This window comes from Camellia sinensis, unplaced genomic scaffold (assembly GCF_055761805.1).
Source record: "Camellia sinensis isolate YWXY unplaced genomic scaffold, ASM5576180v1 Unanchor6, whole genome shotgun sequence".
Classification (NCBI taxonomy): Eukaryota; Viridiplantae; Streptophyta; class Magnoliopsida; order Ericales; family Theaceae; genus Camellia; species Camellia sinensis.
In genome coordinates, this window is record NW_028129474.1 from 11,571,603 (window position 1) to 11,595,869 (window position 24,267).

The window sequence follows — 24,267 nt, forward strand, 5'->3', positions numbered from 1 at the left end:
GATGTTATTAACATCCAAAAAGCTTTGAAAAACCCTGATTATCTGGAAATTTGCGAATTCAGTACGTCTTGTGAATAACTGCTCAGTGCCGTTATATTCAGTGATTGGGGCTCTGAGGACGTGTAAATTGGGTCTAACATGTGACTAACTGTTTTGATATTATCTTTGACATCATGGGGATTAATATATGAATTGCCTTCTGCTTTGGCAACTATGAAATAGTGTGGAAAGACTCGATGGAGCAGGAAATTGAATATTGAACCGAATTGTAGACCGTAACCGTTGAATAAATTGAGAACACGTGTATTGTGTTAGAAATTGACGGCTTCGATGTGATTATATCTTACAATCAGCATTATGGGGATATACGGGCTATGTGCGTTGTATGGGTAATTACTTCGATACTACCTTTGTTGATTCGAGAAATGGTATCTGGATCCACCTTATATTCCTGTAGACTTTTGATTGACTTTGGATAACCGTGATAAGTCACTGAGCTAAATACCGAATTGGATTGTGAATTGTGGGATTGTTAGAGAATAAGTCGAATTTTTGTGACAAGGAAATAGACCAACCGTCTATGGTAAAGTTAGTTGGCATTTGAAACATCTAATGTTGGCGACCTATTGTGAAGAAGGAAATTGTTGAATTTGTGTCTAAATAATTTCGGTATCTATAAGTCGAAGTTGAACATCAGGTATAGACGGGGCTACTTCGACCTCCCTCTATTTCGGAATGGAATTAGGGATATGTGATTATGAATTTCATTGTTGGGCTACCTTAAATACTCAAGGTGGAAGTCCCATTTGGGTTATTGTATGAAGGATTACTAAATTGCTCGTTTCCTCCCTATGAAAGTTTTGTATAATGCTTGTAGAGTAGCCGCTGTTACATCGATAAGGTTGCTTGTTTGCATGGGGTCCCAATATCTATTGTTTAAACAGGAACCCAAAAATGTGTTTGAATTCTAACAAGCCTTCAAGAGGCAATGGGGGCTCAGCTTCTGTTCTGTTATGCTACCCGGACCTGGAGGTTCCCTTATGGAACTGGTTATTCGTAACCTCACATGTATATGTTCTTTTCTGTTCTGTTAATGCTAATGGATGTATCACGTAAACTTAATCATGACTTATGACTCCTGTATATGATCTGGACAAATTATGAATTTGATACGAAACTGAATTATGATTCGGCGCTGTTTTCCATCCGCAAATTGATGTATGATCAGAAGGAACTTGTTAGATTTTTGGGAGAGATACTCCAAATTATGCAGTAGATTTTTCAGGGAATTTGAAAGATCTATCCATTGTTTGCAGACTTTGCTTACAATCACAGCCTACACTCTACTTTTGGTGTGACACCTTTGACTGATTGAGAGCAGAGTGTTGCTCGATTTTGAGACTAAGCAGCTAACTATCAAAAGGATTGGAACCATTGAATAAAAAGTGTTCCGAATTGTACCTGACTAAAGGTGAATTAAGTTTGGAGGACCAAACTTCCTAAAGGGGGGAAGACTGTAATACCCCTGTTTCGTAATATGTTAATTGGTTCTTAATAAGATGTGATTATGTGCTTGCTATGGTTTTGTATGCCATTATGTGAAAATATGTGGTTTTGAATTTCTATCTGTTCACCGTAGGAATATCTGTTTGATTTTACCACTTCGGAAATTAAATTGATTACGCCATTGTGGTCTGCATAATTTTTAGAGCCTACGGTGAAATTTAATTTGAAATTGATTTGGGTCAGATTAAATCGATTAAATTGATGAGTTAGAGCCCAACCACTTTATTATTATAATATTTGCCTTAGTGGGTTTTGTTGTCAAGACTCTATACACTCAAACTCCCTCTTAATTCTCGTTTTTGGGCTAATATACATTCTAAGGAGAAGAGAGGGTCGGCTAGAGAGAGAGGGAAAAGAGGAGAGTTGGGTGTTTGGCTCAAATTTGTGAAGAATTGGAGGATTAAACTCAAGAAATTGCTATAGTTTGAAAGATTGAGCCTCTAGGTAAGCATTTGGTCTTGAATTCATAAATTTGAAATTGTGATCTTGTAAGTTCAAGGGTTTTTGTGATCAAGAGCATGCAATGAGCTGATTTTTGTTGAGTTGAAGTCTTAGAACTCTTGCATGTAAAAAGTTACTTTGAATTTGCATGTTTGAGCTTGAAACACATGATTCATGTAGAGTTTTGGTTAAAGCTCATGTTGTAATCACCATTTGTGCCATCTAAGTTGAGAATGATGAGCATCTCCCACATGCATGTACAAATCATAGGAGTATAAGTCTTGAATGTTTGAATTTGAGCATGTTGATGATGGGTCTGAGATATTTTGGGACATGCATGTAGATAAATCATGAAATTGAGCTTCCTGATGTTGCAATCTTGTATTAGTAGCATGTTAGCATGTGTAAATGTGTAATTTGAGCCATTGCATGCAAGTAATGTAGCTGGAAAACCGATTTGGAGCTCAAGAACACAATCTGGGAAACCCAGAATTTTGATGTCCGCTCGAGCGGGGTAATGGCCGCTCGAGCGGGAAAATCGTGCTCCCAGCACTTTTGCAGAGTTGGATGTCCGCTCGAGCGGGACACCTCACGCTCAAGCGTGGAGTTTTATAGACAGGCCTTCAGCTCGAGCGCTCTATTCCACGCTCGAGCACATTTTTCATGCAACCAGTACTTTTGCAGGCCTTAAGGGTCCGCTCGAGCGGGTAAGTACACGCTCGAGCGGGGACCCTAATTCCTGGAATTTTGTTCATGCGTTCTGTGTTTCGTTTTCCGTTCTCTTTCACTTGTAATCACTCTTAGGCGTGTGTTAAACATTATAAATGAGTTAATGAGATAAGAATAAAGCCTAAAGAGGAATATGTGAATTAAGGGACGGATTGAATGATTAATGACCCTTTTGTGTGCATGGAATGTGTAGGGTCAAGCTCCAGGGCGAATCCACAAGCTGATCACTGTGAGTAATATCAATATTTGAAAACTTGTCAATGTCCAATTGTTTATTCCCTTATAAACGTTATGAGTTGTTAATTGGGATTGTGGACAGAAGTCTGACAGGAATGAATGAATGGACCAAAGGTCGTTTTGATGTGAATGAATGGACCAAAGGTCGTTTTGATATAAATGAATGGACCGAAGGTCGTTTTGATGTAAACGAATGGACCAAGGGTCGTTTTGACATATGTGAGTGGGCCGAAGGCCGTTTTGACATGAATGAGTAGGCCGAAGGCCGTTTTGATAGAAATGAATGGGCCGAAGGCCGTTTTGACATAGATGAATGGGCCGAAGGCCGTTTTGACATAAATGAATGGGCCGAAGGCCGTTTTGACATGAATGGAAATCTGAATGGGCCGAAGGCCGTTTCGACATGAATGGAAATCTGAATGGGCCAAAGGCCAGAATGGTTGGAACTACAGTCACTCGATTTGAATTTCGTATACTTATATATCTGTTAAGTAGAAATAGGAATTGGGCCTAAGGCCGTTTGGAACCTGTTGTTCTATATTGTTTACGTAACTTCTGTATTTGATATTATTCACTGGGCTATCGCTCACGCTCATTCATGTGTTTGTAGGTGAGCCCGGAGAAGTCCAAACCCAGCCCCAGTGATGTCTGTGAGGAACAACAGAGGTTTTTGGAGAGTTAGCCCTTGTGTCTCACGCACGAGACCCGTCTTCGCCCTTCCGTTATATTTATATCTTGTCATGGTGGCGAAGTTTTTGATTATGTCTGTATATAGTTTCATGGGTTGACTTAGTTGGATGATCCTGTCTGTATAGAATTTTATGCTACTACATTTCTGACGTGAGTTATTAACATGAGTTTGTATGGAATGTTATGATGTGCATATAAGCGCGGCTCTATGGACAAAGTTTTAAATTTTGCTTCCCTTTCGGCCCCTTTACTCTGATGTGTTAAGTCTGTTTTGGTTTGAGGCCGTAGGTAATCTTAGGATTACTGGCCGGTTACGTCCTTAACCCAAGGGGGCGGGTTCGGGTCGTGACATGGTACAAGGGTGGGAGACCACCTTTTCTCCTTGGGGACCACTTTTCTCCCGCCAACCGATTTTCTTGTCAGGAAACTGGTCTCCTTGGTTTTTGAGCCACATTTACTGGTCTCCCACCATACCACTAGCTTGCATTCAATGTGGAGACCATCAAATGGGCTGGCCGACCACCTTTTTTTCAGTTGAACCTTTTGAACTGGTCGGTCGACCAGGGGAAGTGTCAGCCGACCACCTGAACTGGTCGGCCTGCCTGCCCCAGTCTTGTCTCTGTGAGTGCGTGCTAGTTGTGCCAGCTAGAAGGCACAGACTGTATCCTCCATACACGTGTATGGAGGATCTTGAGCCTTGGTTTTTAGCTTCTTGAGGAAGCTTTGGCCTTGTATCTCTATAAGAGAGGCCCTCCTCTTCCTTGGCACAGGTTGAAAACTTCTTGGAAGGCATAGAATATATCTCTCTCTTTATCTCTATATTTTGGGTTCAAAAGGGTCTTGTTCTTGACCTATTACACCACACCTCATAGCCACACACCTCCACCATTGTTCTAAGGTTCTTGGAGGGTCTTGAGAGGTCTCAAAGAGTTGGTTTTGGGCTCCAGAAGTTGCTGTCTTGCTGAGCTTCAAGGGTAACACACTTTTTTTCTCTTTTAAGCTTTATTTTGATCCATCTCTTAGCCTTATTTGCATGCATATTTGAGCTTTGTTGTCAACTGAAAAAAGTCTTGTTTTGAGGTCCTTTTGATGTTTGTTTAAGGTCATTTTGTTGTTGGGGGTCATCTACTCCCTTGCATGCTTCATTTTGCCTTGTTTTGAGCCATGCCCTATGGCCTTTGTGTTGACCTTTGCTTGGCCTTTTAACCACTAAAACCCAGCAGATTTTCAGTGGTTAACATGTGTTTTTGAGATCCAAAATCAGAGAGGGGTGACCCTCTCCCTCCTTGTCTTGTTCATTAGCATTTTTGGCCTTACAAAGGAGCCTTCATTTGCACACCTCCAAGCCTTGTTTTAGGCCCTTTTTAGTGACTTTTAGGGCCTTTGTAGGCTCTTTCCAAAGTTGGTTTTGTCACCTTCAGTGTGTCTCTTGCATGTATAGAATAACCCCTCTTATAGCCTATCAAAGGAGCATGTCATTCTTGCATGCATTGATCATGTTTCAATGGGTTTTTGGGCTTTATTTGGAATTTCATGTCTCTGACTTTTGCTGGTTTAGTGGTCTCTTGAATGCTTCATATGCTTGTAGTGTAATCCATGTTCACTAGCTCACATTGCATGTTGTTTTGGCCCTTGATTCTAGCATATTTTGGCCATGTTCTAAACTGGTTTTATTCATGGTTTGGGCTGCCTTAGCTCTATTCTGAGGCCCCATGGTCGAATGATGCTTGCCATGCATGCTTGTTGTGTAATACCCTTACCTAGCTTCGAGTTTTGAAGCCTCTTGCATGCTTAACTTGAGTTGTTTTCATGTTTTGGCATCATTGAACATGTTATTTCAGAGCTTATACTTGTGCCATATTCCCATATTTTCCACTCTTTAAATGCGTTTGAGAGTTGTGCTTGTATGCCTCATTTATGGACCATTGCATGAGCTTCATTTTTGTGCATTGCAAGCCATCATTTTAGTCCATTTTGCCACTTTTTTGGGTCTACATAGGGACTGTTTGGGGTTGGGTTGGTCATTTGGGCATCGCTTTGCATACCTCTAGTGTAATGCACTTCACTAGTTTCGGTAATTGTTCCATCCAACATGCATCGGGTGAGTTGTTTGCATGATTCGAGACCATCTTGTATGTCATTTTAGAGCTGGAACATGTGTCATTTTATGCTATAATTCATCCTTGTCATGCTTTGGTAGAGTTCCACTTTGTCCCTTAGGTTTGGTCCCTTGCATTTGTGCATGTTTCCATGTATCTTGTCGCCTCATTTTCATCATATTGGCCACTGATTTGGGTGTGGCCGAGGCTCATCCATCTTGGTTTAAGTCCATCTTGTATTGTGTATGCCCTATAGTCCATGTTATCGCATGTTTGATCATTGCATTGCGTATGCCTAGTTCATAACATTGGGTATGTTAATGCATTGTGTATGCATGCCATATAATCCATGTGCATTGAGTATGCCATTGATCAGTTCATAGGATTGTGTATGCCATTTGCATGCTTGCATGTCATTCTATGCATCTTTGCATCACTTGGTTGCATTGCATTTAGATCGCATGCTAAAGTTGCATTTGTCCATACATTGTTTGTTGCATTGTGCTTGGAGTAGGGTTTAGTCCGAACACGGGAAACGAGGGACATTCCGTACTCAAAGTGACGAAACATGCCTCGATTCTTGGTCACCGACACTCTTGACTTTCCATGACAGAGTTGTTGGCTTTAGGTGTTTACATGTGCATTCATGACCCATTGAGTCGTGCAATTCGACTCCTCGGCCATCATGCATCGGGATGCGTGATTGATGGCACGAGGATCGAGGACTACACTCCCTAGAGCTTATGCAATGATGGGGAGAATGGTCGGGCACACATAGGTTGAAAATACCTTGCCTTCTCTCCCCCTTGCCTTTGTTGCAGAAAAAGCAGAAACCAGGAGAATGAACAAGTCGGCCGACCAGGTTTTCTGGTAGGCCGACCACCTTTTCTGGTCTTCACCACCAAGGGTGATCGGCAAGTGGACTCCCTTGCCCATAGCTTGGTCGGCAGCCTTCCCACAGCTTCCTTGGGTGGAGTTTCATCTCTCTGGAGCCTTGTGCAACTTTCTGAAATCAATTGCAAACAAAGGCGAGCCGGGGCATTGCGATGGATTTCCCGACAAGACGACTCGAGCATGCATGCATCCTTTATCATTCGGAACAGTGCTGAGGTAGTCCATTTCATGTAGCTTGCATGCTAATTTATTTGCTTCCTTAGTTTAATTTGTTAATTAATTAATGTTGTGTAATATTTAGTTGTAATTCGTTATTCATTCCGGTTGTGTAATAACTAGTTTAATTAGCTTAGATTAGCTAATTGGTTCTGTATTATTTATTCGGACCCTCCGCGAGAGGGCGAACTTTGTAATAAGTGTGCGTGTGTGTGATGCTTGTCTTCCAACCCCACGTCTTTCTCCCTTTTATTTACCAGCTTATGATGGTTAGTTTTAGGGCATGTTTCAATTAGCATCTATATGTTCGCATGTTTGCATTCATTCATCTGTATTGCATGCACCGGGCTCGGCGCATCATGCTAACTGCAATGTATTTCAATTCCAAGTTGAATACATGTATCGATTGTTGCATCTCATATGCCATCTTAGAATAGCCGAGCCTATTGTAGTTGCATTTTTGCATGTGTTACATTAGGCATTCTTAGCATAGTTAGGATTCATGCATGATTTCTAATTAGCTTTTTTCTTTGGCTCGGAGTACTTGGTAAGTGTTTATGCTTTAGGATCCTTGCATGCGTGTGAGTGACTGCCATGATGGCATGCTTACCATGAGGCTTTGTGCTAATGTGATATAAATGCATGAATGCCTATGGGTGAAGGTTGGGTTGCTTGAATTGGAATAATTCGTCGAAACCCGTGTTTTAGCCTACTTGCGAGTAGCAAACTTCAATCTATTTTCAAAACAAACGGATATGCGATGCTTTGTTCCAACTTAGGCAATCTAGTCTATACTTGTATGTTGTGCGCATCACGTAGTAATTCTGGGTTAATAACCGGAATAAGAGCACATGTATTTTCAAAAATAAGATATCATGCTTAGTAGTGGCCAATCTTTGATCGGGCGAGCGGGGGTGCTCATGAAATGACCTTCCCCAATCGTACCCAAGTTCCCGAGCCAAGGCAACTTTGGTGATGACGGACACATGGCCTTAGGCACGAGTCTAGGTTTCCTAAATTCCCCCAAAATAAAATATTTAGGTGGCGACTCTGTATCTAGTAAAGCAGTCCATGTTTGGCACTTCTTTCAAAAAATCAGTTTTTCAAAACGATTTGCCGGATTTGGACTCTTTGGTGATTTATCGATCTTGCATTGCACTTTGCGAGATTAGATTCAGAACCGTGACATTGAGTCCGAACTGTAGTGAGCCCAATGAACAAAACAGGATTTCTCCCGGGACGTTCGGGGACGTCTACAGTTTCTGGCGACTCTACTGGGGATTTAGAGAACTTGACTCGAACTCATGATATCTTGTTTTGATTACACTTATGTGTTTCTTTGCATTGCATTTGCATTGGTGGGCCTAGGACACCGTGTTTGCCATCTGCTATTCCTGAACGGTCTGCCGAAGGCTCACTTTGAGAAGCGTGCTGTAGACACCCCATTTTTTACCGTCCTCAAGACTTGGACATCACCGTTGGAACACTCAGTGATCATCCGTGCTTGTGTTCGTCTCGAGTTCCCGGAGGTCTCGGCTGCACACCTCGCCTCAGGATCTCTCGACTCAACTTTTCGGTGTCTGGTTTTGCACCAAACACTTGTGTTTTTTCCTTGAAAGGTAGAGAATGGCTTGTTGACCATTCCCACACCCCACCGGCTGTCCCCTCACATCACCGGCCGTTTATTGGTGCCACCGGCAGTGGTTTCTTAAAATCAATGGCCGGTCGGCACTATATTTTGCCAACCGGCACTTTGTTTTGGCCGGTGACCTTTTTTTGCTGGCCGGTGTGACCTTTTTGCACCCTTCAGACTTGGTGCATGCCAGTTGTGCCAGCTGGAATGCACCAACACTCCTCCCCGTGCATGAAGTGGCTGTTTTGAGCCTTTGCACCCCTTTTCCTTCTAGAAGGTTGAACCCTTTGGCCAAGCTTCTTGAGGAAGCTTGGCCAGCTGTCCTAGCTTCCTCAAGAAGCCTTGACCCATTTGCCCCCTTTGCCCCTTTCACTTAGCTTCTTTGAGAAGCTTAAACCATTTCCCTTTGCCTATATAAGGACCCCTCTTCTCCCATTGTCAAGGGTTGGTGGTTTTGAAAGAAAAACCAGAGCTTATATATATATATATATATATATCTGATATATACACCCTCTCTCTCTATATTTTACTCTCTCTCCTCCCTTGTGTGTGTTCTATGGCCTAAAAGTGCATTTTTACCTTAGTTTTGCACTAAGACACACACTACCACACCTTGCTTCGAGTTTGTGAGACATTGAGGGTTGATTCTTAAGGTTTTGGACTGATTTTGGTCAGAAAAGAGTGGCTGGACCAACTGTTCTTGAAGTGTTCTTCAAGGGTGAGTTTCTTGCTTTATTTTCCCCAATCTTGCATTGGCTTTTGACCTATCTTGAATATTGATTTGAGCTTTGTGTATAACTAAAAAAAGTATTATATTTTCATGATTAAGAACTTTCATTAAGGGTGTTTTGGCATTGGGGGTCGAAATCTCCCTCTTAGGTCTCTTTTAGCCCCTTTTGGTGTCTTTTTCTTTAAGCCTTATTTGCTTTGTTGTATTAGCCTTCTCACCACTGAAATCCAATGGATTTTCAGTGGTGAGGAAGATGGTTTGAAGTCTTGTATAGGGGAGGGACACCCCTCTCCCTTTGTGTCTCATTTGTGCATGTTTTGGGCTCATAAGGGTAGCATATATGCTTGGTTGTTTTTGGCTCCATATCAGATGTTTTTGGTGCTATTTAGGTCACATGTTATCTCTGTTTTTGGTCGGATTGGTGGCCCGTTGCATGCTTAACATACTTGCTTTGTATTCCCTTGTTTGTGCCTAGAAATGCATCATGACTTTTGACTACCATGCTCTCATATTTTGGCTTCACTTTGTGAAGTTCTTGACCATATTTTGTCATGCATGAGGTTTGTTGGCCACTGATTTGGTCTTGTTTAGCATGCTTGATATAGTTGCTTTGCATTTTGGATCATGAGCCTTGAGTGTGTGGATCATTAACATGCCTAGCTTGGCCTATTATCATCATTTGGCATTAGTTGAGATCATATTCCAGTCCATATAATGTGGTCTTACATTGTCCTTTGTGTCTCTTTCAATGCCTTGAAGTGTTGTGTTTTCATGCCTTGACATGTGCATTGTGTATGCCTATGTGTTTGGGTAATTTTAGGGCTGCCATACCAACGGGTTTTGGAGCTATTTTGCATGCTAAAATTCTGTTTTGGGGTTGTATAGTTCATGCCATGCTTGTTTGGGTTAGTGGTAGTGGAGTGCCTTGTTGTTATGCCTTAGCCTTGGGCCCCTTTTGACTTGCATGCTTGTAGTGCATTTTGTCCATCACTTGAGACACTTTTGGCCACTGTTTTGGGAGGTGTTTGAGGCCTCCCATTTCAGTCTAAGTCCCTTCTCGGACATGGTTGTATGCATGACTTGTTGCCTCTAATCACATGCTTGCATTGTACCATATTAGCATTGCATGATGAGTTGCATTGTAGCATTGAATGTTAGGAACATTGCATGCTTGCCATGATATGTTGCATTATATTTGGCATGCTTTGCATTTTAGTGATACGTTGCATTTTTGAGGCATGTTTGCATAACATGCATTGCATTGCTTGGTTTGGGGTGTCAAACCAAGTGTGAGGGGGGGAGAAGTGTTCATACTACAAGTGATGTAACGCGTCTCACCTCTCGGTCACCGAGGCCCTTGACTTTGGCATGATAGGGTTTTGGTATTCATTTATATGTTGCATGCATTTTCATTGAATTGCAACCTTGGCTCCTTAGGCCATCACACATCAAAATGCATGATTGATGGCCTGAGGATCGAGAGTCATGCTCCCTTGAGTCCCTTGCATGATAGGGAGTGTGCCCACGCATACATTTGCTTGAAATTCCATGTCATACACTGTCTGTCCTTGTTGCTGTCAAAAACCAGTTTCTGCAGGGAGTTTTTGCCGACCGGCACTGTAGAGTGCCGACCGGCCATGGATTGGTGGCCGATAATATGAAACTCCAGCCGATGGATAAGTTCCATGGCCGGTGTGTATTCCCTTCAGCCGATGGTGTCCTACAGGGTTCAGGGAACCTGTCCCAGGATTTTGGCAGTTTTCAGAGAAGCAGGGCAGTGTAAACAGAGGCAGCAGTGGTATGGTACGGGTTTTCGGGGCAAGATAAATCCGAGTATGCATTACTCATGCATCCCGAGGCGGGGGCTGCGGCCATCTTCTCTTTGCATTTAATTTGTTAATTAGATTAGAAATTTTGTACTAATTAATTTAGTATTATTTATTCGGACTGTAATATTTATTTGGACCCTCCGAGTGAGGGCAATTGTGTAGTAAGTGTGGGTGCGTGTGTGCATGTCTTCCAACCCCCACTTCTTTCTCCCTTTTATTTACCCGCTTATGATGGTAGACTAGGACATATTTAAATTAGCATACCTTATGCTATGCATGCGTGCATCCACACATTTGTCTTACATGCATCGGGCTCGGCGCATCACTCTAACTGCATTTGTATTTTAATTTCAAATTGAATACGTGTTAGTTGTAGCATTTCACATGTCATTGTAGATTAACCGAGCCTATCTTAGTTGTATTTTGCATGTGTTGCATTAGCCATCTTAACATGAACTAGGATCATGCATATGATTACTAACTAGTTTCTGTTTTGGCTTGGAGTACTCTGTAAGTTCTTTTGCTTTAGCATCCTTGCATGCGTGTGAGTGTTGCCATGATAGCATGATTACCATGAGGCTAGCTGCTTATGTGATATAACTGCTTGAATGCCTGTGGGTGAAGGTTGGATTGTCTGAGTTGGAATAGCTCATTGAAATCCGTGTTTCAGCCTACTTGCAAATAGCAAATTCCAAAACATCTTTCAAAACAAATGGATATGCAATGCTTATTTCCAAATTAGGCGATCTAGTCTATACTTTTATGCTGTGCGCATAACATAGTAATTCTAGGCTAATAATCGGGATAAGAACACATAACGTTTTCAAAAACAGATATCACGGTTAGTAGAGGCCGATCTTCGGATCGGGCGAGAGGGGGTGCTCATAACTGACCTTCCGCAATCGTACCCTAGCTCCCGAGCCGAGGCAACTTTGGTGATGATGGACACGTGGCCTTTGGCACCGAGTCAGGGTTTCCTAAATCCCCCCTTAAAAAATATTTAGGTGGCGACTCTGTATCTGGCAAAGCAGTCCATGTTTGGCACTTCTTCTCTAAAAATCTGTTTTCTTAAAACGATTTGCCAGATTTGGACTCTTTGGTTCAGATTAAGAACCGTGACACAAATTGAGTCCGAACTGTAACACGAGGGCCTCACGCGGGCGCGTCTACAGTGCCATAAGGCTGACCGATTACGGGCTCTGCCACGATGGGAACACCCTTTTTGACCATTCGACCTAGTGCATATTTGGAATCCATAGTGACCATCCCAAACTACAATAGGTTTCTTACCCGATTATTGGTTGTTTGAAACCGCTGCGTGCGTAGTGAAACCCTAGCTCCTGACAAAATAGGACAGGGAAACAATACCCCTCCATAGGGGTGTTTTTGCTCTCACTTGTTTGCTATGTGCTTTTAGAGTGTGTCTCTACAGGAATGCATGTATCAGTTTGCAAGTTTGGGCATCAGGCTTGCGGGCACCAGTGTTTTGAGAATCAGTATATCCGCGGGTATCAGATTCAGATTTGGGGTAGTGATTTGGGAAACAATGACCAGTATTTGAGAACAGTATATTCAGCTTACACGTGCCAACTGTGTGTTGTCATGCTGACTGTGTGTTGTGTTTATTTAAGCCGTTATGCTGTCCGTTTCTGGTTGTTTATTTCCTTATTATGCTTTATTTATCTTTTTTCTAGGTAGTTTAGCACAATTGCTTCCGACCAAGCAGATATTCCCCAAGCACTCTGGACTAGAGGTTGTCGACTCCATCGATCTGAGGATCTGGTAGACGGACAACCAGTGTTCTACTCTTTACCCCTGGTTACTAGACGGAGGTCAGTAAGGCACAGTGTATCGGTACCGCGGTTCCCAGATCAGTGGTCCTTGAGCAGTCAGGTTGAGATTTCCGAGTCTACTACAGAGGCAGATATACCGGCAGTTCAGTCAGAACAGGGTAGTATAGCAGGAATGAAGGAAATAATGCAACAACTCCAGGAGAGCATGAGAACCATGCAGGAGGACACTACACGTCAAGCAGAATTTGCCAAACAGCAGGCCGTCGTCATGGCCCAACAAGCGGAGCTAATTACCCGGCTACAGCAGCAAGCCGGAGCATCAGCTTCACACCAAGCTCCTCCCCCACCAAGAGTTCCAATACCCGGGGAGACGGCGACTGTCCAGAATGTCCAGGAGGATACAGACATCCCAACAGGGCCGGCTTTGCCCCCGATTCTACCTTAACTATCCAAGGCACCCACCCCTATCAATCAACCGGATTCTCCCTTTGAATTCAAGGTGGACCCCACGGCACTAAAAGTGAGCAAGCTTGAAAAGCTGTTCAAGAAATCTCAAGGTGTGAAGTCCATCCCGGACATCGAGGATGGGTATACCGACGCAGCCGTGACGCTACCGGACAGATTTAAGATGCCACATATTGACCGCTTTGACGGGTCCGGGATCCCATGGTGCACTTACGGCTGTTTTTAGACATATTAAGGCCGATGGGCCTCACCAGACTACAGAAGCTTTCTTTATTCGGCCGGACCCTGTCGGGTGTGGCGGCCATCTGGTACGCAAAGCTGGAAGACGATGTTAAGAGGAATTGGGATGAGATGGCCAAGGCTTTTGTCGCTCAGTACTCCTATAATACGCAGATTGAGATCACAACCCGTGATCTCGAGACGACTAGGCAGGAGCCTAGGAGAGTTTTCTGACTTCGTAACCTGGTGAAGGGCCAAGGCCTCAATGATGACCACTAGGCCCACTAACAAAGATCAGATTCAGATGATTATACGCAATCTCCAGTCCAAGCTTATGCAGAAAATGATTGTTCTCCCCTTCCCCACCTTTTCAGATTTACATGAGATGGGGGTACAAATTGAGGATGCTATGAAACAGGGTCTGATTGACCAAGACAGAGAGCAACCCAGGAGAACCTTCAACCGCAATGCAAATGCAGGCACGAGCAGTGCTGCGACTACCAGAGCCTCAGAAGTGAGCATGGTCACCACCAACCCCCCCCCCCCCCCGAGAGCCCTTGCGGCTACACCATTCACCGATGTGCCCGGTAACAACTCATAGACAACCAAGTACCAACCCCGAGGCCAAAGAACCTTCACCCTATTATATATGTCCCTGTCCAAAGCTCTGGGGGTTTTAATCAAGAAAGGGCACTTGAAGCCCCTAGAGCCGCGGCCATTGCCAGAAACACTTCCCCCCTCCCATAACCCAGCCAAATACTGCACCTTTCACCAACAACACGGTCATGACACCGACCAATGCTTCCGATTACGTCATGACATTCAAGATCTCATTGATAATAGGGTGATTGTGCCTCCGGAGAAACCCAATGTCACAACCAACCCTCTCCCACCACACAACCATGCTCCACCTCCCAAACGCATCAACTTTATCCAGACCAGGGTCATGTCATACGACCCCAGCATATATATCACCCCATCTCACCTACCCAAGCTGGAGGTGTTCCTTCCTGACAGCACTGACTTGTGCATGTTGGACATCTCCCGAACCCAACCCGAACCAATGGTGGTGGCTGTCAAAGACAGAATAGGGATGATTTCGGAGAAAAGTGGTACAGTGGATTCAGGGATTGAGGAATTGGGGAGCTTTGCTGAGGAGGTGTACAATCCAAGTGGCTACATTGCGTCAGCGGGTCAGATTAGGCCAAATATGGAATTATCGGTGGGAGCAGAAATTTGTGTATACTACGGGGGGATGGACTTGATCAGAGGATAGATGACTTAGCAGTTCTGGAAGGGGGCATTGCTGACCTTCAGATCTTCAACAAACAAGATCCAGGGGACATGACAGTCAACTGGTTCGATTTTGAGGAGTCAGCAAAGGTCACAGGGTGGCTTGACGACCAACCAGATATTGTTGAAGAATCTCAGCTGGAAAAGGGCCCGTCATGGACAAGGACATCAATTGTGGCCGGAAGGGCCAGGATCAGAATACATCGCCACAGAGCGTCGGTGCCAAGAATTTCGCTCAGGATTTGGGCATTTGAACACAGGGAATGTTGAACAGCAAACTGTACTGACACAGTTGGAACAAGAAGGAATCAAAGACTCTGAGAGAGCCAAAAAAGCCAAGCCTCTGTGGGGACTGAACCTGCTATGTGCACAAAGATAGAGCGTGCTACGAGCACCTGGACAGAAAGTATTGCGAGTACAGGGATGGTTACAACAGAGCCGGACAGATGTCTGTCGGCTACCGATGGAATGTGGTGGGAGGACGATGATCTATGTCTTGCCCACACAGATGAGGATTAGGAGAGTAACCAGCCGAATGATACCTAGTATATTGGTGAAGTTGACCATATGACTAGGAGTGGGCGGTATTTCAAGCCCCCGCACCTAGATCAACCAGAGGCGTCCAGAAAGGACAAGGAGGCAGAGAAGCAGAAAGAGAAGTTACTTGAAGACGAGGCTGTGCTGAAACAATTGAAAAAGATACAAGTAGACATCTCCATCTGGGGACTGCTTATGGCTTCACGTGTTCATAGACAAGCTGTCTTATCGGTAATGGACAAGGCCAAACTCTCAATAGACACCACACCTGAACAGCTAGTGGGATTGGTTTTTTCGGGAGGGGCTTCCCCGATGTTGACCTTTTCCGACAAGGAACTGCCGCCTGAGGGTGCGAATCATAACAAATCGCTTTACATCTCTGTGGAATGTAGAAGCAAATGGATACCGGTGGTTCTTGTCGATACCGGATCCGCTATCAACGTGTGCCCGGGAAGGACAGCGTATGCAATCGGGTTGAAGCCCGCGGACTTTGTGCCAACAGCCCAGGTGATAAGGGCATATGATAACACAAGCAGAGAGGTGATGGGGACTGTGAAAATTCAAACCCAGGTTGGTCCAGGATGACACGAGATTGACTTTCATGTCTTAGACGTTCCCGCAACCTTTAACCTACTTTTGGGGCCGCCGTGGCTGCACCACGTAAAGGCAGTCTCTTCCACCTTGCACCAGATGTTGAAATACCCCCACGGGAAGGGGGTGGCTATTGTTTTCAGGAATTCGTCAATCCATCTGCAGCCAGAAGTGTCTACACCAGTTTTGGAAATTGAACACGGCACGGAGGATGTGTTCCTATCAGGGTTTACTCTAGCTGAGGCCCGGGTCGTACAGAACATCTTAGCTGATGATGAGGGGTTATATGTCAGTGTACAATCAGTCTACCTCATGAACAAGCTCCAACACATCCCTGGGATGGGACTAGGGAAGAGTGGCCAGAAGGGCATTGCAATATCGGCCGAAGTGCCGCACAACCCACATACCATTGGCTTGGGTTATCTACCCACCAAAGAGGATTGCATGAGGAAAGGTAAGGAGATGGCTGGGAGAGCCAGAGCGAAGCAGGTGGGGAAGCCTTTTAAGTTGATGCACAGACCCATTCGGGGTACCCTAAACAGACGCTTCGTCCGGGAGGGGAAGGACTTTCCATTTTGTGGCTTCCCAGAGCCATGGCTGAATGCCGAGAGGAGGCGCCTGCCGGGGTTTGAGATCTTCTTTGACCTGCAGTTATCTGGGAATGATGTTGCTGAAGAGCAGACAGACCCATCAGCTGAGGTTGAGCAATGCAAGAAAGTGGACTCTGAGAACGTCGAAATTGAAATGGGGATAGCATTGGCTTGTCTACTTTCAGATCCTCCGATCGTACAGAAGTGCTTGGGGGATAACTTCTCAGTGTCCATGATCGGGAATGAAATGGCAGCGGGCCTACCATCAAACATTTTGGATGCATCCATCGCACCCTCCCTCATCTGGCAATACGAGGAGAGATTTTTGTCAAGCAGCACCGGGTCAGGTAGTGAGCCGGAATCTGATTCCACTGAGTCTGTGGAGTCGGAATCAGGTTCCAGCTCGTCTGAGTCTGAGTCCGGTATTCCTGGGGGTGACAACCCGGATGCCACAGTCCTATCTAGGTCGTCTTTTTCTTTCTCTTTTGAGTCTGTTGTAACAGAGGAATCGGACGATTTGGATGTACTTAATGGGAATGGAATGGCTGTGGTTTCTGAGTACTTTTTTATGCCTTCGATTTATTGTATTAATCAGGACTTTCAAAATTTTGATGAAAATGACGAGGAAGAAATTCCTCCGGTTTTACAACGTCTAATTGATCAAGAGCAGGAGATATTTGTTAAACCCTTGGTTGATGAAATCACTACAGTTAATATGGGTACTGAGGAGGACCCGTGGCTGCTCCAGATCGGGTCCACGTTGTCTTCAGAGGAGCGCGAGCACTTAGTCGCTTTATTAAAAGATTTCAAAGATGTTTTCGCGTGGTCCTACGAAGACATGCCTAGAATCGATCCTGAGATTGTACAGCACTGGATCCCTCTTGATCCAGAGGCCCGACCCGTTACACAGAAACTCAGAAGGATCCGCCCAGACTGGGCTCTCAAAATTAAAGAAGAGGTCACCAAGCAAATTGACGCAAGGTTCCTGCTGGTATCTGAGTACCCAACTTGGTTGGCCAACATCGTTCCGGTGCCGAAGAAGGATGGCAGGATCCGGGTATGCGTGGATTTCAGGGATTTGAATAGAGCCAGTCCGAAGGACGACTTTCCTTTGCCGCATATCGACGAGTTAGTAGACTTCACAGTGGGGCATGCTTTGCTTTCATTCATGGATGGATTCTCAGGCTACAATCAGATAGTGATGGCACCTGAAGACTGGGAGAAGACTACTTTCACCACTCCGTGGGCGACTTACTGCTATAGGGTGATGCCATTTGGGTTGAAGAACGCTGGAGCTACATATCAACGAGCCGCAACCACGATATTACATGACATGATCCATACAGAGGTTGAGGTGTACGTAGACGACATGATTGTCAAGTCCAAAGAAAAAGAGGGCCACTACACCGCCTTGCAAAAGTTTTTTCAAAGGATCAGAGAATTTCGGTTGCGGCTGAATCCTCAAAAGTGTACGTTTGGTGTTACAGCAGGGAAAATGTTGGGGTTCTTGATTAGACAGAGAGGTATCGAGGTCAAACCTTCCATAATCAAGGCCATCTTAGAAATGCCACCACCAAGGACTGAAAAGGAGGTGAGAGGCTTTCTGGGTAAAGTGCAATTCATAAGACGGATTATCTCAAAATTAACCTTGACTTGTGAACCACTTTTTGGTCTCCTGAAGAAAGGAAAGAAGTTCCAATGGGACGGCCGATGCCAAGCTGCTTTTGAACAGATTAAGGAATACTTACAGAACCCACTCGTGTTGTCACCACCTAAACCGGGAAAACCATTGATTTTGTACCTTTCAGTGACTGAAACTACGATGGGCTGCATGCTTGCGCAGGAATCAGAGGACAAGGTGGAGAGAGCTATCTATTACCTGAGTAAGAAGATGCTAGATTACGAAGCTCGTTACACTCTGCTAGAAAAGGCTTGCTTAGCCTTGGTATGGGCTACCAGGAAGCTGCAGCACTACCTGTTAGCTCACTCTGTAATGTTGGTTTCAAGATTAGATCCCATAAAATATCTCTTTGAGAAACCGACACTTACGGGTAGGCTAGCTCGTTGGTTGCTTCTGCTTTCCTAATTCGATTTAAAGTTTGTGACTCGCAAGTCAGTAAAAGGGAGAGCGGTAGCGAAGTTCGTAGCCGATCACCCAATTGAGGGGGATGAAGCAGTTGAGTACTTATTCCCAGACGAGGCTATTTTGCACATCGAAGATGAGTTTTGGATGATGTATTTTGACGGAGCGTCAAACCAGTACGGGTATGGGATAGGGGTGTTGCTGATAGCACCCGACAATTCCCATATCCCTCTAGCATTTAAACTCCAATTCAAAGTCTCGAACAACGAAGCAGAGTATGAAGCATGCATTGCCGGTTTAGAAGCAGCCCTAGAACTAGGGGCAAAACGGTTGGACGTCATCGGGGACTCGAACCTTGTTGTATCCCAAGCTAAGGGAGATTGGAAAGTCAATGAAGAAAAGATGAGAATGTACCACCAGACCTTGGACCTGCTGATTCCTCGGCTTGAGAAAATAAACTTCGCTCATCTACTAAGAGAAAACAACAGGTTCACAGATTCACTAGCAACTCTATCTTCTATGATAGACATCCCTTTTGGAGTCCGGATGCGTCCGATCATCATTGACCAGAAGTTTGCACCGGCCTACGAGTCGATTGCTGCCATAGAAGAGGTTCAACATGAAAACCCCTGGTATTACAATGTCTGGAACTTCTTGGAGAAAGAAGCGTATCCACCAGGGGCAAATGCCAAAGACAAGAGGGCAATCCGAAGAATGGCTGCTCAATTCATCATATGTGGAGGAAAATTGTACAACAGAGGTCATCTGGGAATGCATAAGCTGTGTGTTGAGGCTGAAGAGTCGAAGCGCCTAATGGAGGCCATCCATGGAGGAGAATGCAAGGCACATGTGAACGGGGTGATGCTAGCCCGGAAAATTCTCAAACAAGGTTACTACTGGTACACCATGGAGGAGGATTGTATCGACTTTGTTCGGCGATGCCACAAATGTCAGATCCATGCAAACCGCATGAACATCCCGCCGTCGAAGTTGTACAATATGACTTTTCCATGGCCATTTTCAGTTTGGGGAATCGATGTGATCGGGGCTATCACTCCAAAGGGGTCCAATGGGCATGAGTTCATTCTGGTCGTGATAGACTATTTCACAAAGTGGGTTGAGGCCCAATCTTATGCGGTGTTGAAGGCATCGCACGTTGCAAATTTTATCAGAAATAACATCATCTATCGCTATGGGGTCCCGAACGAGGTTATCTCAGATAATGGTTCCCACTTCAAGAAGGAAGTGATTGACTTGCTGGAGAAATACAACGTGGCTTTTCATAAGTCATCCACATATCGGCCGCAAACCAATGGAGCAGTCGAGACCGCCAACAAGAACATCAAACACATTTTGCAGAAAATGGTGGAAACCTACCGAGACTGGCCAGATAAGCTGCCATTTGCTCTATGGGGCTACCAGACTTCAATTAGAACTTCTACCAGGGCAACTCAGTATTCATTACTTTATAGGATGGAGGCCGTTCTACCTATTGAAATTGAGGTTCCGTCATTGAGAGTGCTGGCTGAGTGTCAGATAGCCGAAGCAGATTGGCAGCAGAGCAGATTTGAAGAACTCATGCTCTTTGATGAAAGAAGACTGAAAGCACTGTACCATGTTCAAGGTTATCAACGCAGAATTACCAGGGCTTTCAACAAGAAGGTTAAGTCCCGAAATTTGAAGGAAGAAAATTTGGTGCTCAAAGACAACCGAGCTCCCATCCATGACCCTAGGGGCAAGTTCAGACCCAATTAGACTGGTCCCTACATCATTAAGTTTATTTGGTTGGGTGGAGCTGTCGTTCTGATGGACCTAGATGGCCTAGAGTTCTCACAGCCGATCAACATGGACAAGTTGAAGAAATATTACCCCTGAGAGGCTCACTAGGCCGAAAACCCGAAAGGGCGACCTAGGCAAAAGTTAGAGCATGAAAATTTTGAAATTACAAAAACTGAGCTCGCAAGGTTAAAAACCCACAAAGGGCGGCCTTGGCAAAAGTTAGAGCGTAAAAGGTGAGCGTTAATACACGAGTGAACCTAACCCGAACTACACAAGGCTTGATTCCCATCTTTGAGATACGTAGGCAACTTCATCCTGAAGTCCAGCCATAAACTTTTCCTCGATCAACTTTGTCCATTTGATCATCTCGGTCATCTTTATCTATTCAGCATTCAAGAGCTTCGGTTGTGATCTCCGGTGCAGTGCTATTCAGACTAGGGGCAACTTTCCAATTGCTGGGATCTGGGGTTGTGCATCTCGGTGACAGATCTCAGGCGTGTCCAGATCTGATCCATATCGAATATGGTTTTGAAAAGTTTTAATAAAAATTGATTTCACTCAAATTAATCTTTTTACGACTTAGACCATTTTTGGACCAAACGGAAAATTTTTAGTACCCACAACCTTCAATTTCATGGATTTCAATATAAAGTTCTCCTGCTCTTGCATACAAATTGAAGTTGCATTCATAAAGAAAACTTGAAAGTTCTGATTAAAGCAAATAAATCCGGGGCATAGTCAGGTGTTCCTGCGTCCCCTCCCAAAACTGGTCGAAGCTTCTGATGCCAAGCTGGGCCCAATCTGCGCCTCTTCATTGAGCCAATCCCTGCACTCATCAGATAATGTGCAACTGAAAGTGGTAGCGGGGGCCAGGAGCTCTCTAGTCCTCCATGCTGTGGCATACCGAGCAAGCTGCGTGCCTCGGACCCGAAATGCAGCTGGGTACTCTATCCCCTCTGTCGAGCAAATCTGATCATGGCCGAACTGGCGCTGGAACCAGAAAGGAAAGTAGAACACGCAGTGTGTCAGGCCAATCAACTGAATCCCGGTCTGCCGGGACAAGCTGTAGCTCATTGCTGGCAAATTGAGCCAAGGACACCACCAAGCAATGCGGTCTGCGGACAAATTGCACATTCAATTGAACCACCTTCCCTCATCCAGGGCATCGACTAGAGGTCGTCGGAAAAAGTAGCCACGAGCTGAGTATTCTAGGCAAGAGTCCACAACCTGCAATTTGTCCATCAACCACACCTGGGGAGGGATGAAAAATGAGAGATTAAAGAATAGAGAGGTGTATGTTGAGAGAAAAGTGAGAAACGGGTTTTGTGAGAAAAACCGAGCCTGAGGGCCGAGTGATGTGAGCAATATATATGTGAGATAGGGTGGGAAACATTACCTGCAGCAGTAGTGGACTCCTCACAAATCTGGTCGTCTCTCGGCGATGAAAAGCATCCAAGCCCATCAATGTCTCGGCCAATGACATGGCAATGCAGCTTTTGCCCTCCCTTAAGCCTCGGGCAACCTCGATCAATCGGACACTAGATCCTCCAGAGCCTGAGGAAAGCAAGAAATGAGATAGCATGCACAAACAAAGGGCATGTTGCCGAAAGCCTTGTTAATGATGGTCACCACGGTCACCGGCATCGGAAAATCGACAAATCAAACTCGGAATATCCAGCATTCCGTCACAAATCAAAGATCGAGCGTCGTGCATAGTGAGCCCACACATTCGCCCTAAGGCATGGGCGTGGCGGAAGCGAAGTTGGGGCAAGATTTCTTCGTTGCGCTTGGATTCCGTCAAAGCTTGGAAATCTTCGAAGGTAAGACACACCTCTTGCCTGCCAAAGCTAAAGACATGTGTTACCGGATTCCAAAACTTTGCCGCAGCATAGAGGAACGGAAGATGTAGCGGAGTGCGACTCAGCGCGAACAGTGCGTTTATGCTGAAGCCCCAGAAGTTTAACTTTTCCGAGCCGTCTAAGGTAGCAATCCAAGCTGTGAGATTTTTGATGAGAAATGCCTCCATTTTGATGCAAAACTAAGATGGAATGAAAGAACCACGAAGCTAAAACTTTTATAGAGGATAAGGCACTGTTTGGAGGACATGTGTCAAAAATTTGGAGGTCGCCGAGCCAAGTGGTCGGCCAACCACTTTTTCTGGTCGGCCAGCCAGTTTTTCTGGTCGGCCGACCACCCCATTGGTCTACAAGGCAGAAAGCTGGTCGGCCAGCCTTCTCTGGTGGTCGGCCATGGAGGAAAGTTGGTCTTTGGTCTTTTCCTAGCCTCTAGAAGGGAGCTCCTAGCATTTCCATGTGTTGGGAGTGTTGAAGGTCCGAGTCCACCTCTGTTTCAGGTGCGTTCCGTCGCCCGATTTGTCCGAAATGCATTTGCTTATCGAGTTGTTGTTGAGTTTTGCTTATCGAGTTGTTAAGTTTTGTTTATCGACTTGTTAAGTTTGCTTATCGAGTTGTCGAGTTTTGTGCATCGAGTTGTTACTCTTTGTTTAAATCAACATTGTTGTGTTTTGCTTATCGAGTTGTAAACTTGCTAAGGTTTTGTTGTTTCTTAGTAAGTTAAGTTATTTGGTTTGTTGCGTCAGTTCACTACCTGACTTGGCAATGTACAAATGTTCAACTTCCATTCAACCTCATTTTTGTGCAAAATGATGCGATGCGATGCTAAAAAAACAAAGTATAACACTTTTTGAACAAAAAGCTATTTCATTCCATCATAGCTTCTTTTTTTACAACATCTTACAACAGGGTACAAGTTTTAAAGAAAATAAAACTGCCTAAAAGCTGATGTGCTACAACTACTAGTAATAAAAGAAAACAAAGCAGGAACATCTGCATCAGTGCTATCACGCACAAGACTGAGAAGCCCTCTTCGTCCTCTTCGGCTGAGCAACCTTTGCACCATCACCATCCGAATCGGAGTCGCCGCCCTCGGAATCCTCCTCGGCATCACCTCTGCCCTCATAACCGGATCCAGAGTCATCCTCTCTGCCTGCAGATGTCTCTAACTGAGGATGTGCAGACTCCTCCTCCTCGCTAGACTCCAGATCATCTCTGATAGGTGCTCTATGCCTGCCTCGGCTGCGAGTCGAATCCCCTCTCCCAGCTCCTCGAGAAGGCCGGGATGGCCCAGCCTGTAGCGGTGGCATCTGAAAAAGAAGACAATTTGAATACATTAGCCGACATGTATACCAGATGCAGAGATAAGAAAGCTACATGGAATATGTGTATGCAGATACGAAATATGAATGTGGTGTGTGTCAGATGCACTCTACACATGCAGTCAACCAATGCAATGAAATGGTCAAATTCAGCATGTCATCAGAAGTATGATAAATGTAAGGAAATTGAAAAGTACCGAAACGCCGGCGATGAACAGTTGTGTCTCCCTCTGCAGGACCATGCTCTCGAGTGAGGCCACCACTCCGAGTAACCCGTCACAATACTCGATGGGAGGCTACAGATGCAAGTGCAAGTTATCAGTGAATGAATAAATGTCCAAATATCTGAGTGATAAATCAAAACTGTAAAGCATACTGGTGGCGAGTCAGGGTCTCTGACATATTGGTGATCAGGCAATGGGGGCTCCAATGGAATCGGGTAGGATGTCCCATACTGCCAGCCTGTCAGCTCGGTCAGAAGATCCGGCCACCCAGCATACTGATAAATCGGGGAAATCTGTCTAGCCCCACCTCTCGATGTGCCGGCCCTGCAAGTCAAAGGAGCATCTGCAGCCCAGGCTTGAGCTGACGATGATGCACCAGCAACCCTCCTCGCAGGAGTACGGATACCTGCCAGTGGGGGTGTCAGGTACGTATGGCGGTAAGTCGCGTACTCCC